Raw genomic sequence first — 14,585 nt, 5'->3', positions numbered from 1 at the left:
CTCTTAGATATTTTTGTCCTGGGGTATTTTATTGGTGTTTCTCCATTAAAACCGAAAAGCCGTACAGTGTGCCTAGGATGCGGTGGATTCTCCAGTATGTGAAGGTGTGACATTCAAGATCACAGGTGGGATTTTCAAACGTAACCAAGTGATTTAGAAGCGTAAATTTCAATGGCTTTTGAGGGCACTTCTACACTTTGAGCTGGGGTGTGGTCCCCAGCTCACTGAGACATACCCACACTAGCTCTGAGCAAGCTAGCGTGCTAAAAATAGGGTCGCCATGGTGGTGTGGGAGGGGCTAGCTCCCCCAAATACATACCTGTCTGTGACACCAGGGGTGTACCCAAGCGGCTGCTTGTGTTGCCACACAGATCAGAGTTAGTGTAGGTATGGCTCCTCGAGCTGGAATTTACACCTCCCGACGTACCCTGAGACGCGGGGGCGTTTGCAGTTCCCACCCTGGCTCGCTTTCTGAAAGATTTGCTCTAGTTCAACCAGCCCTTATCGCTCCAGGAATTTCGGGGGGAGGGTCCCTGGCCTGTGTTTTGCAGGAAGTCCGACTAGATGCTCATGAGGGTCCCTTTTGGCCTGGAAATGAGTGAGGTGAGGTGTGGGCCTTGATTGCACTGGTGGATTGAACGGGTTGCAGTTGAAGAGGCTCCACTGAAGTGCAAAGCGCCGGATTCCTCTCTCATCCCAATGGACGCTGAGAGGGCCCCTGGTTGGCAGACTCAGTAGAGGCCAAGGATAGGCTGGGCCATGGAGACAGAGCCACCCTCTCACAGGGCCGACTCTAGGGGCAGGCAAGCAGTGTGGTCACCTGGGGTACCCACTTCCAGCAGGTGTCACATCCTGGGGCTTTTTTATTTTTTGTGTGTGCTCTGATTGGCTGTTTGGGGGTTTCCTGGCTCAGGCGCTGTGGCAAAATGGCTAGAGCCGCTCCTGTCCTCTCCCTCCATGTGGGATTCCCTCAGAGCAGGGATGAGGCGTGCTGGCAAAGCAGAGTGGGAGCAGCTTGCCCTGACTCTGCCTGCTCTGTAGCCAGACAAGGCCTCCGGCCTGCAAGGCTGTCAACCGGCCCCAGCACTGGGATCAAAACTGCTTCTAATGGCCTTTTCTGCTGGAGCCCCGTGGGCAAGAAGGTGCACAGGGAAATGGTGCCAGGAGAGATGAAGGAAGCGCTTGATGTGTCTGACATGGCTCAGTCAGTGGTGGCTGGTTAGCAACGAAAGGCAAGATTCTAAACCCCAGGTTTAGGGAAAAACCACTCTGAGCTTGTAAAGCTGCCTGCAGTGACCCAAGAGCGTGAGGCCCAACCTCAGGGCAGACAGTTAGGAAGCCAGGCACAACCCCCCAATTGGCTCTGAGTTCTATACAGTTATCTAGTATAAACTCCTCGGGCACTGTAACAGCCTTAACATGGAGTCACACAGTCCCCATGGAGCACTCCGATCGAGCTCGCCACCCACGTGACCCTGCCTTTGTGATAGCTGATCCCTTACACCAAGAATCACTGCAATATTAAGGTTACAAAAGACCAGTCACTTACCCCAGGTCAGTTGCTCCTTAGAGCTCACGCCAAAGACAACATCTGTAGCTGATTTACTAAACTATGTAAAGATTTGTTAAGTAGGAAAGGGAAATGAGAGTAACTTACGAGGTTACAGCAGGTAAACTTAGCCACACAAATGAGTTACGCTCTTAAGTTAAAAAAAAAAAAAAAAGCTTGCTATTTATAGAAGCTTCTAATGGGGCTTTAGGACTAACCCAGGCTGAGCACTGGAGATCTCTTGCTTATGCCTAGTAAACCTGCCCCCCGCACCCCAGAGTCCAAGCAGCACAGAGCCCCAGTTCCTTCTTGTTAGGAGTTTTTATCCCCCTCCTACTTTGTACTCTGAACAGCAAAGTCAGCTGATGGAAGGAATCCACTTGCATGATGCCTCTTCACTGGGGGAGGGAGGAACCACAAAGGTCTTTTGTCCTCTTTAACATCCCATGATAATCCGTCCGGTGTCAATGAACCTTTCCCATTGGGCAGGATGTAACACCTTCTGTTGGAGACCAGCACTTCACACAAGTTAATGTCTCCCTCCTGTTTGGTGATTTACAGTCACAGAGGCTCATCATACAATTGCTCAAATATTACCTTACACTGTGAGATACAACTGCTATAAATGAGCTTAATGAATGCAGCAGTTCAGAAGCATTCAATAGTCTAAAAACTAAACACATTCTTATAATTGTAACACCTATGTCAACAATACACACAGATGAGCCAGACCAACCACAGTCATGGTTTTATCGGTGTTCAACTGAAGCACATCCTACTTGTCCAACCCTGAGTCCCTGCACTGATCCATCCGCTCCCAGCCTGCCCTGCTGCTATCCAGCACCTCCACTATTCCAGCCTGGGTCACGCCACTCATGCTGCTATTATGCTGACATCTTCATGGGTATAAGTTGAGACCAAGCAAATTCTTTATGCTTGTGGGGCAGGTACTCTACCTGGGTAAAGTTTGTGGGGTAATCAACAGGCTGCACTAGGCAGTCTGTGAGGGCCCCTCTTCACCTGGAATATATGAAAACACACACAGGTGGGGGGGTGGGGGGTTGACCCTACGGGTCTTAGGGGCTTGGCTATCCATGGTATGACTATCCCCATCCACAAGTATTTATTTATCTGTGTAGTGCAAATCGGAGTCCCAGTCATGGCCCAGGACCCCACAGAACTAAACGATGGTTCCCCACCCCAAAGAGCATGCCAACTCAATAACCCTCTACAACACATGCACTTCATGGCTGTTTCATACTGTTAAAGGGCCATTTGTCATTTATTGACCCTTTTAAAACTATTGACAAAGGCAACACTGTAAAGCGAGACCCAATTGCTAAGAGGGCCTTGTTGAAATGAACAGGTCATAGGCAGCAAATTGTTTGTGCCACCCATTCAGTGGGTACAGAGCCCTTCAGGGTCTGTCTGTGCTGCAAAGAAAAACCCACGGCTCTGAGGTCCAGAGCCAGGGTCAACTGATGAGTGTGGGACTAAAACTCGCAGTGTAGATGGTTGGGCTTAGGCTTGAACCCAGGTCTGAGACCCTTGCTAGGTTTCAGAGGCCAGGCTCCAGCCCAAGACCAAACAGCTACACTGCAATTTTTTGCCCACGAGCCTGAGTCAATTGACCACCAGTGGCAAGACTTCTTGCCACAGGGTTTTCTTTGCAGTATAGACAGATTCTTGGAAAGTGACGTGGTCTAGTGGATAAGGCACTAACTGCTGGGTTAAGAATTATGGGTTCTAGGCTCTGCCATGTCATGGATTAGCTGGGTCTTCAGCAAGTTGTTTAATTTCTGTAGTCCTCTGTTTTCACTCCCATCCGTTGTCTATTTAGATTATAAACTCTTAGGGGCAGAGAGTGTCTCTCACTCTGTGTGTATGTATAGTAGCTAGCACAAAGGGACGCTAATTTGGGAAGATGAGGATGGTTTGCAAACAATTCAGGGATGGAGCAAAGGGCTCCTTTTGGTGGCTAGTTTTATTCATACTTAATCAATCAATCAGCTGTCAAACGAATTAGTTTGGACCTGCAACTGAACCTGCCCACAACCTCACCCCTCCTGCGAACCAATGCTGGCCTCTCAAGGGAACGGCTGTGCCAGCATAGAGGACAGTACGAGGAAGCTTAGATCCACGTGGCCCTTAGAAAGCTCAGAAGCAGCTGCCGTTGATTTCTTGGGATCTCTTCTCCCTTGGGGTGTCAGTGCCACTTGGCAATTAATTAAAGACTAAACATTACAAAGAGCTCCGGGGTGACTCTGCTCCTCGTGGCTAGCATTCCTTGTCAGGCACTCCAGCTGAAAGCAGTAGATCAGCAGAGGTGAAAGGGGACAGTGTGGTGGAGAAACAGATGCGTGGAGGGAGAAAACCGGGAAGGGTGAGGGCTTTGCTCATATGACCACCACAGTTATGACTAGAACGTACCATGAGGAGATCACTTCATGCTAGCATAGATTCCCCTGGACTGGGCCTGCAGCCTCTCTTTGTCGCTACTTTATGGCCTGGGCCTGTTTTCCCTTCCTTCTCCAACAGTCACATTGTCTTCAGTCCCAGGCTGGCCAGGGAACCTGTGGAATGTCTGACTTGCAATCAGGCAGTGAGATTGGCGCATATGTAGAAACACCCACGCTAGCTTTGATTCAATGCGATTAAAGCTAGCACGCATAACAACAGCAATGTCGCTGGGCGGGCCAGTCAGATGAGACATACCCAGGGATGTGGCAGGGTGGCATAGCCCCCCACGGCCACAGTTTCACTGCTATTGTTACTGGCGCTAGCTAAGTCAAAGCTAGCGCGGGTATGTCTACACATGCTGCTGTCACACCCGACTGCAATGCAGACATACCCTAAATCCCAGCGGTTAGAGACAGCTAGAGCCATGCCTGAGATATTAGGGACTGAGCTTCCCAGCCAGAGAGGCTCAGTGGGGCGCTGGTTGCACACAGCCAGGTGGCACCAGACACAGAATAAAGCAGCACTGCTGCAAAGGTATCAAGCACGGCGCGCTCGCTGAACACCACGCAGTTATGGTGCAGTTGGTGTATGCATCGCTGCTCCTGGCCCCGGCTGTTTCACCGATCATCCTTTCCTCATCTACTGAGGCCCACAGCTCTGTCTTTGTGCTGCACCGCCTGGCCCAGTCTGGGAGCACCTTGGGCATAAGTTTTCAAAAGCATTGACAGCCAGCCTCGCTTTCGGCAGGTGCAAGCAGCACATTCACACACACCCCCTCCCCCGGCCATTTGCCCCTGCGAGTCGGGCAGCCACAATACAACTCATACTTCAATTACAGGCATTAAAAGGTGCGGGCAAGTGAACTGTACCCTTTTACTGTATGTGCTGCCCCAAGGCCCTACCTGAGGTGAGGGGCCCTTGCATGCTAGATTCCTACACCTGGCGGCACTCCCTGCCCCAAAGTGCTCACGGTCTAAACAGACATGACAGGAGAAGGCTGGGAGACTGGAAGGCTCATTATTCCTTGACATATGGGGGACTGAGAGGCAGTGATGTGCCCAAGGCCATAGAGGGAGTCGGTGGCAGAGGTAGGATCGCCTGGGTCCCAGTCCATTCCCTTAACCACAAACTCATGCCACTGGCTTGCTGCCTGGCCTTGGTCTGCGCACTCTCTTGCTTTACCCAGCTGCTTCTCCTTTGTCCGTGGCTCGTCAGAACTCTCATTAGTGTGTGGAGACGCAATGGCACGCTTGATACATGGCAGCATTTCCACTGCTGCACACGCTCTCGAAGGGCCCGTCCCTGGGCACAGGAGCCTTTTGAAAGGGACCTTTAGTCCGTGTTTACAGTTAGCACTTTTTGTTTCCATTTCAAAAAGGCACACACAGTGTGAACATCCTTTCTGCCAGTCAGGTTCATTAGCATTTTAATTATGTTCTCGCCCCGGGAGGGCTGCCTGCCTCCTGCATGTCTGCAGCTCGTACACAAAGGTGCAATACAATAGTTTTTGCAAACACTCCGTAGGTCGAGCAGTGCCACTCGTCCTGCCTGGGCCCTGCGCTGTTCTTTCATCACACGTGCTAAGAGCGACCACCACCCTCACAGCGCCTCCTGTTGGGAGAAGCTGAGAATATGGTAACCACAGCCACATTTCTGCAGTAAACACTTCCGACTCCTTTCCTTCATCTGGGGCTCCCAGCCTATTGGGGCGCCTCTGCCAATCATCTCGGCTCTGTCACTGCTCATTCACCATCCCTGGAGCTTGGAGCACTCCACCCACAGGGTCACGATGGTTAAACACCACTGGTGGTGAAACTGGAGGCAGAGGTAGGCAGCCCCCCCGGGGCGTAGAGACGCCTCATGAAGGTAAGGGAGGGAGAGACTGGGGAAAGAGGCAGTGTGAGAGTGTGCTATCCTCTGGGAACACTTGTACCACAGGGATTGCAGCGTGGCATGGTACACTAGGGCTAATCATTAGCCTTCCAGATGGGCCTACGGCAGCTTTGCCAGAGCTGAATGCCTCTGGGCAAGTTTGACTCTGGTGTGTGTGTTGGCCGTTTGGGGAGGGATGGCTCTGGAGCTGGTGTGTGTCTCCACTTAGTGGCGTGGCGCGGGGGGCACGTGGAATCCAGATTTAGTACATGGCTGCACTGTGGAGAGGGACGGATCAGGACCAGGTGTGTGGCGGCATTGTGTGGAGGGGTGAATCCAGATCTTGACCCAGGTGCATGGCTGCACTGTGGGGAGGGGGTGGATCCAGCCCTGGTGCCCGTCTATTCTATGGAGAGAGGTGAATCCACTTCAGGACCCAGGTTGTGTCTGCATTTGGTGGCGCAGACCTATCTCAGCTCATGTGGCAGGTGTCGTTAGAGCAGCTAGTCGACTTTCTGTGTGAGCCAGCCCTGTAGTATTCCCCCCCGGTCCACTGGGTCCTGTTCGTGTGACACTGATGCCTGCATCAGTGAAGCTGACCCTCCCGCTAGTGCTCCCCCGTCACCGGGCCCGGCTGCACGGCACTGAGGCTCAGTGCGTATTTCCCATTTCCAGGGGAGGTGTTTGAGGTTCAGGTCTGGATGGAAAGTCTGTAGCTTGGGGGCCCCTGTGTAGCGAAAGCGAGTGGAGAGTGAACCTCGACCAGTTCAGAGCTCTGGGTGCTTCTCTGGACTAGCCGGTGTTCTTGGGTTTGCAGATCTGGGCGGCAGATCCTGCCATTTGCATGTGGAAATGTGAAAGCGATGACGGTGCTGGGCCTGCACCCGTCTCCTGGGGAGCCGGGAAAACAAACGGGAGCATTTGGATCTGGGCATGTACAGACACACAGTAAGATGCAGTCCCTGCCCCTAACTGTAGGGGCTTTCAGCTGGGGAGGGCCTCATTCAATTCCTACTCTGGCTGGCTAAGATAGCAGCTGTCACACGAGGGGATCCTCTAACTCTGCATCTTGCCAGCTGGTCCCTAGGGCTGAGCGTGGCTCCTTTTGGGGCCAGACAATGCTGCTCCAAGCACTGACTGCTCCAGGTGGGTCGGTGGTCCAGAACAGTGCCAGAAGCTGAGTGACTGGGGAGCTGGGAAACAAGCCCCGAATGAATCGCTAAGGGCTGGAGCACCACAATTGTAGTTTCCTTTGCCGGGGAAGTCAACAGCCAGAACTCCAAATACACAGGGAGTGGGGGTGAGGTGGATCTGTGAGGCAAGAAGGTGGAATTTTACTTGGTTGATCTTCAAAGCAGAACTGCACACTGAGAGCTCTGGGCAGGCTAGTGTGTTGGGACAGTGCGTACAGGAAAGGTTTAACAGAAGGTGTGTGTGTGTGTGTGTGTGTGTGTGTGTGTGTGTGTGTGTGCGTCCGTCCCGCGCGCAGGAGCTCACAGCTGCAGAAACCACCCCAATCATGGAGGATAGGTGCTCCAGTTGGGGCTAATTAGCAACAGGCCATAAAACAGGAAGCTGGAAGCCCCCCTGGTTTCCTCTAGGGGGGAGAAAGGCAGGATCTGTTCTCAGGGCTAATAAGCTGCTGCTTGTCACCTTGGACTGCTGAGTCTCGTGTGCGCCGTGGAAGGTAGGAAACAAGTACTGTGGTCCTTGGACACCTAATTATCCACCTCCAAAGGTTTTTCTGTATGCCGCTCCCAGCTGTGAAGGGCTGCTTATCTTTACTTCCCTGATGCCAGAGGTCTGTGCTGGGCTTGTATGCCAATGATGCTGCTTGTTCTCCAGCCTGGGCATAGCTGTATTGCAGACAGGGTGAGAAACGGTCTCCTTGCCCTTAAACCACTGTTAGCCCAGGATGGGGTTGGGCAGACTGAAAGCTGCTTCCATTTGAAGGCTGGTGGGTGGTGCTTGTGTCTGATGAGTTCAGTAAGCCTCTGCCATGTTCCTAGTGGAGAAATGGCCGCAGCACCAAAACACCTCCTGGATGAGTTATTAATTGTAGTCTATGCTCCTGTTGGCAGCTGCAGGAGGCAGGCTGAGGGCTGACTGGGTCATGGAGACTTATTGTTAGTTGCCAGCTCCTTGCACTGTAGCCTGGCAGAGATTGGGTCTTGCTGTAATCTTGGTAGTCCTTGGCAGTTAAGGCTGTGGTGCTGTCCCCACCGGGGCCAGTGATGGGCTTGCTTATTAGACTTGGCTTTTCCATTAATACCCCTCTGACCCTGTCCCCGTCTCTCTCCTTCCTCTGCTGCTTGCTCCCTCATCTTGGAGCGGCCAGTGTTCTTGTGCTGTCGGAGACACCTCTGGCCTGTCCAGCAAGCTGGCTGCTGTAGGGCTGTGGGAGAACTCTGGCTGCCCTGGTCTCACCTAACACCCCCCACGGCAGCCGGACAGGTGTGAGCACAGCACAGGGCTGGAGGCTAGGAAGGGAACAGTGTCGTCTCTAATAGCTGCTGGAGGAGTTGGGAGGTGGCTGGTATGCTGTGGGGCGGCAGGGGAGGGGTGTTTGTAGGTTGGGGGCTCCATGGGTTAATTTGCTGCCTTTCCTCCTCTGGGGCTGATCGCATCTCTGCCCCTCGGGGATCTCACTCACGAAGGCCAATTTGCCTTGATCTTAATCCGACATGCCACTCACGGCTGTCAATTTAACAGCACTCGCTGCAAGACATAGGTGCTGTGGTGGGCAGGTCTGCTCCTGCATCCCAGCAGGGAGCTCCAAGGCAGCAATGGGTCCTTGGAGCGCTGCCTTTGCTGAGCAGCCCCAGCAGGGGCTAGGGGGCTGGGAGCGCTTTCCAAAGTGCTGTTTAACGAGTACGGTGCAGCCCATGCCAGCCCCCAGTGACCACACCCCCAGCACGGTTAGCTAGCACCCCTCTGCTGCTGGTACAGCTACTGAATGCAGCTCAGAACTGCAATACGGGGACAGGCAGGACTGAAGGGGCATAAGCACTGCTAGGTGGGGTCCAGGACAGTAATTGCATAGGCGGGGCAGGGCACGATTGAGGGGTCCTGGCAGAGCTGTGCGGGGGAGCCCAGGACAGGAATAGCAGAGGACTGCAGGTCAGCCTCAAACTCAGGTGTGCGTTTCACTTCTCCCCCGTCGCCAGCAGTGCCCTGACTTGCTTGGTTGAGCTTTGCTTTACTCACAAGAACACATGCAAGAGCTTTGCTAGAACTGCATAAAAAGTGCCTGTTTTTGCCCGAGAGTCTGAGTGTCACGGCTCTCGTGCTCCACAGCCAGCCAAGTGCACCTGTCACGGAGGGCTGGCTGGGAAAGGCCTCCTGCTTAAATGGCTTTCCAGCCTGCATGAAACTCAGTGGCTGGCTGGAGCCAAGGACCCTGCTGGGTGGGGATGTCTGGAGTGCCATGGCAGCCTTTTGTTTCCAGGAGCGGATCAGACCAGAGGTCTGAGCTCTAGGCCCTGAGCATGGTGACTGGTGCACAGCAAGCAGGTGACAGATGTAACCTTGCAAGAGCAGGAGCACAGCTGAGTTGCCTTATGCATCAGGAAGCATAGCTGGTGCTGCGTGCATTCCATGTGCTCAGGGGCTACGGCTGGGATGGATGGAAAGTCTTTCCGCAGCATGCCTGCTTCCCCCCTGACATGGGTGAGAACTGTGCTGCTGACGGGGCCAGCCAGGGGCAGTGTGAGTGCCACAGATTGCTGCAAGAGGGGCGGGCGCCTAGCATGCGAACTGGGCCTGTCTAGTTTCTGCCTTGCTGTGCGCTCATGTTGTGTTGCCAACCTTTCTAGACTCCTGTCCCCCTTTCAGGAGGCTGATTTGTCTTGTGTACCCCAAGTTTCACCTCACTTAAAAACTACTTGCTTACAGAATCGGACATAAAAATACAGAAGTGTTTCAGCCAACAGTACTGGAAAAATTGCTGACTTGCTCATTTTTACCATACAATTCTAAAATAAATTGATTGGAATATAAATATTGTATATAGAGCAGTATAAACAAGTCATTGTATGAAATTTTAGTTTATATTAACTTTGCTAGTGCTATAGCCTGCTGTCCAACTAGGTAAATATCTAGATGAGTTGATGCACCCCCTGGAAGACCTCTGCGTAGCCCCTGCCTGAGAACCACTGCTCTAACCTGGGTTCAGTTGGTGGTGGTTGTAGGTTGGTCTTTGTTGCCTCAGTGGTCCCCTCTGCTGCTCCTGACCTGTCACCACCCTCAGCTGTCTAGTTTTTCTGTGCACAATCAGCCTATATGCACAGCCCCCAACTTTGCCCACTCCTGTCTCCATGCGCACACACCAGGTACCCTATGTGCACATGGTCTGTAGTTACCCTCCTCTTTTCCCAAAGGGGCGGGATTTGGAGGAGATAGAGGGAGCCGTATTTGAGAACAAGTTTCTCATCCCCTTCCTTGTCCCAAGCTAGGCGTCGCAGAGGCTTCGTTGGCCACGGTTAGGGAGCGGGTGGCTGGGAGCCGACACGCTGTTCCCCTTGGCTCTCCGGGAGTGGAGAGGAAAGTAGAGCTCTGCATGCAAGGGCAGGCTGGCTACGGGGAAGGCAATCAATCAACAGCAGAAAAAGCAAATGTTCCTTTGCTAGTGAGGAGAGGACGGGGGGGGGGGGGCCTGAAGACAGGAGTTAAAAAAAAAATAAAATAGAAAGCCTGAAATCTTGATAAGATCATACTTGTCGAAAGAGCTTTCTGGGAGGGAAAAAAATGACTCCATCCCTCCGCATTCATCATCTTCTGATGGGACGTGAAACACCAGCTAGTTCAGGTGGCTCACATAAACCGTAGCCTGCTTCTGATACTGTTCGGAGCTGTTACCACAGTGCTATTTTTACAGCAGTTTTCCATCTTCAGTAGTGATAGGAGCTATTGAGCCCATCTGAATTAAAGCAGCTACTTCTTTCCAGCCTTGTTAGGGGGATGGGATGCCATGCCCTTGCCGGAGAGCCCTTCACTAGGGGATTCATGTGCATGGCTGCTAGCTGGGGCCAGTTGCTTTCTGACTGTTCCCTAGTCATGCTCCTGTCACTGATGGAGCATCTTTCCTTCTAAAGCATCTCTACATCAAAACCATCTTTGCCCGCACTGTACTGCAGCCACCTCTGAAGTGCACCGAGCCAGCTGTGTCATGGTGCATGGCAGCATAGGGCACAAAGCTGAAGCCTGTGTCAGAATGAATTGTAGGGAATGGGAAGGAGAGAGCTTCACATTCCAGTTGCGGTAACTAGTGTCCCTATGCATATTGCAAATAAAAACAGGGGACCCTTAGTGAGCTTCAGTGTTAGGAAGACCCTCTTAGCTCACCTCAGAGGCCATTCTCCCTAGCATCAGGCTCGAGAGTACTAACCCACAAGGCAACATGCCACTTACTGAATCATCAGTGTTACGACTTCTAGCCAGTAGACTTTCTAGGTAGCTCTCCTATCCAAGGAGGGGTAGTTCCTCTGAAGCTAAGCAGAGCTGGTTTATAATGGGACAGCTGCAGAAATCTGACAGCTGCCGCCTGAAGGGCTATTCAAGAGATGAGTTTAGCTGCATTGTCTAACTCAGTCAAGTGCCTCCTGCAAAAGCCCCATCCACATCTTCCAGGTGGCAAAGATGCCAGAGAAATTAATACTGGAAAGATGAGACCAAGAAAATCTAGGTGCTGTAGGAAGTCCTGTCAGTAGGTGGTGCTCTTCCCTCTGTCGGTGTCAAGCCACTGCCCCAGACTGCTTCAGGTACCATCTATTAGAGGCAATGTGAAACTGGGGTCCTGGTTGGACATGGGAAAGATCCCATGATGTAAAAAGAAAAGGAGTACTTGTGGCACCTTAGAGACTGCCACAAGTACTCCTTTTCTTTTTGCGAATACAGACTAACACGCCTGCTACTCTGAAACATCCCATGATGTTTCACAAAAGTACCGTTAGCCACAAGGTCCTGGCCAAATGCTAAGTTGCTTGACAAACTTCCCTGTGGTCTTTCAAATGAATATTGGATTCAAGTCCTCTGTTAAGCCTTGACTAAACCCAAAAGCTACACTAATTTAACTAAATCTGTTTTTAAATCAGCAGCCTCTTGTGTGCAAGAACTTATTTTGGTTTAAGAGTGCCTTCTATTGATTGACTCTTTGCAGGCTTAAGCTAAATTGATACGAAGGCACTCTAAACAGATGTGTACCCACAAAGGGGTTTGTGCTGGTATTGTTAAATTGGCTTCTAAACAGATATAATAAAAATGGGACCAATTTAAATACGTTTAGATAAGGTCTTAAATTTCTGCTTTGTTGCTGTGTGCTGTTAAATGGATGTAGCATTTACAGTTGAGTGCAATTTGTCAGCTGCCCAGTAAATATGCTGAAAAACAACTATTTGTGAATTCTTCAAAATTTTGTTCAGAAATTTAGGTAGATTTACCCTTTTTGGGGGGAAAAAAAATTAAAACACTCACCCAGAACCTTAAATGAAATAAAACAAACAATGCTGCAGGTTAAACAATGTGGTGCTCTATCAGAAATGCATTTGTTTTGTCATCTTGTGTTGTGAAGAAACTGGAAAACTTAAGTTTTGGTTTGAAATGAACCAGAAAAAAGTTCAATATATTTTTTGGTTCTGCCACCAACCCTCCCCTACCCCAAATTTGCTCATGTCTAAGTGCACTTTACCCCAGAACTGTCTACATCACCAGTGCCACTGAGAATGAACGACTTGTTAATTTTGTATGGCACTGCACGATGAAGTGCTGGTGAAATGTAGATGTTTGTTTGATTTGAAACATACCTGAAAGAGGGAAGTCTACAAGCATGGAGATGGAGGCAGAATGAGACAGATCTAACAGGCTATGTAGCTCATTTCTGGAGAGAGGTTACAGCTGCTTCTGAGGGGGCTGGGATCTCAGTAGCAGGTTAGCATCTGGGGATCTAGATTGTTCTGCCAAATGCTTTTGAGCTAAGTGGTGCTGATGATTAAGCAGAATGAGGGAGATGCAGTGGTTCTTTGAACTGAAAAAACCCCTCCTGGGAATTGTTGTTTTTTAATACTTAGTATTTTTAAACTGTTTCCCACTATCTTGAGAAATCTGCAATTTTCCTCCCCTTTTGTGCAATCTGATGGCCTTGGCTCGTTTTTCTGAAAGGGTTGGTGAAGTAAAACTAAAATAAATGCTACAGTACCTTAAACATCTGTGTTTTTGTTTTGAAACTCGAAAGCTTAGAGAGGGGGAAGAAAGACTGGAAGCTTCTGGCTTTGCCTAGTTCTGTTGTGACCCTTCATTAGAGGGATACTTAAGGGGAGCAGAGTTACTGCTGGGGGGTTGTTTTAGTCTTGTCATCCCGACTGGGCTAGCTTTGCATTAGAAGCTGCAGGTTTTTATTGGTGCCTTGCAGGAAAAGGGTGGGATGGGGAGAAAGAGCCCTTGGGTTCTGTCATGAATAAAGATGCTGCTTGAGACGCTCTTAAAGGAGATGATCTTAAGGCTGCCAGAAAGGGAGTCTTAGGGCTAAGTGGAAGTTAATGTAACTGGATGGACTGAGGGAAGCAGAACAGGTAGAAGATAGGCAGGAGGGAGGAAATCCAGAAGGAGGTTGGAGTCCCACTGGCACTGGGGAGTGATTGGTTTGGGGTTTGGGGGGGCGGAAATGGGGACAATAAGGATATTGGTGGGGGGAAACTCCTCCAACTTGGACAGAACCTGACCCTTCCTGTTGAGTATTTTGCGTTTACCTGACTAAAAAATTGTGCAAACTCAGGGTGGGGCTGAGAACTAGAATCAAACCATCCCCCTCAATACCCCAGTGAACCTGCCGTGGCAAGTTTCACATGGTGGTGGCCATTAGCTTAAGGTGCTTTAACTGTGAGAGCAGGACTATTTTGGGGGGCAGGGGCTGCACTCAGCCTTTAAACTCCCCAGTCCAAGGGCTTACACTGGGATACTGTCCCTTCCTACCCACACCTCCTTTCAGCTCCCTCTCCTCTGCTAGGAAAATATAGTAAAATAAACCAGATCTAAGGGTCGAAAGTTCAGTGTCTCCCTGCTCTTTCATCTATTCTTATTCCCTTCTCTACCCTACCTGTTTTTTCCCCCTTGTCTCTGTCTTCTGTTCTTCCCCCCATCGGTTCAGATTCCCTCTCCTCACTCCCCCTCAATCTTGCTCTCCCTTTCTTGGTCCCACTGCCTGTATCTCACCTTCCCTGCGCCAGTGGCTCCCTCTGTTGTCTCCACAACACACCTACCCCCAGTGCACTGAGCCCTCCTGTTCCCTCCACCTCCTTTCCCACTGCTGCTGTATTCCAGGGGCCTGGGTGCTGGCCTTCCGCAGCCGCCACAATCTCCGTTCCTCTTGCTTTAGGGCTTTTCTGCAAGTGCTGCAAGTCCCTGCTCTCTCAGGGCTCCACCTAGAGTGAAAGCAGAGGGCTGTAACCTTGGGGTGAGCAGAGCTGCTGTTTTAGGGATGCTGTTGCTGGTCCAGCCATGCCTGGGATCCCCAAGGGCTAGAGATCTGGGAATGAGAGAGAGTGAGTGTGTGTGTGAGTGTGTGTGTACATGCACACTCATCTATCAAACCCTGTGCGGAGAGGCAGCAATGCAGGGCCTATCATTAACTGCTCCGTGAGAGGCAAATTACAGACTTAGCGACACAATTAGGCCAACACTATAGGAAATGGAAAAACCAAAAAATCATTTC

This window comes from Natator depressus, chromosome 21 (assembly GCF_965152275.1).
Source record: "Natator depressus isolate rNatDep1 chromosome 21, rNatDep2.hap1, whole genome shotgun sequence".
In the NCBI taxonomy this organism is placed as follows: domain Eukaryota; kingdom Metazoa; phylum Chordata; order Testudines; family Cheloniidae; genus Natator; species Natator depressus.
The sequence above is the reverse complement of the archived record's forward strand: the minus strand, read 5'-3'. Positions refer to the sequence as shown.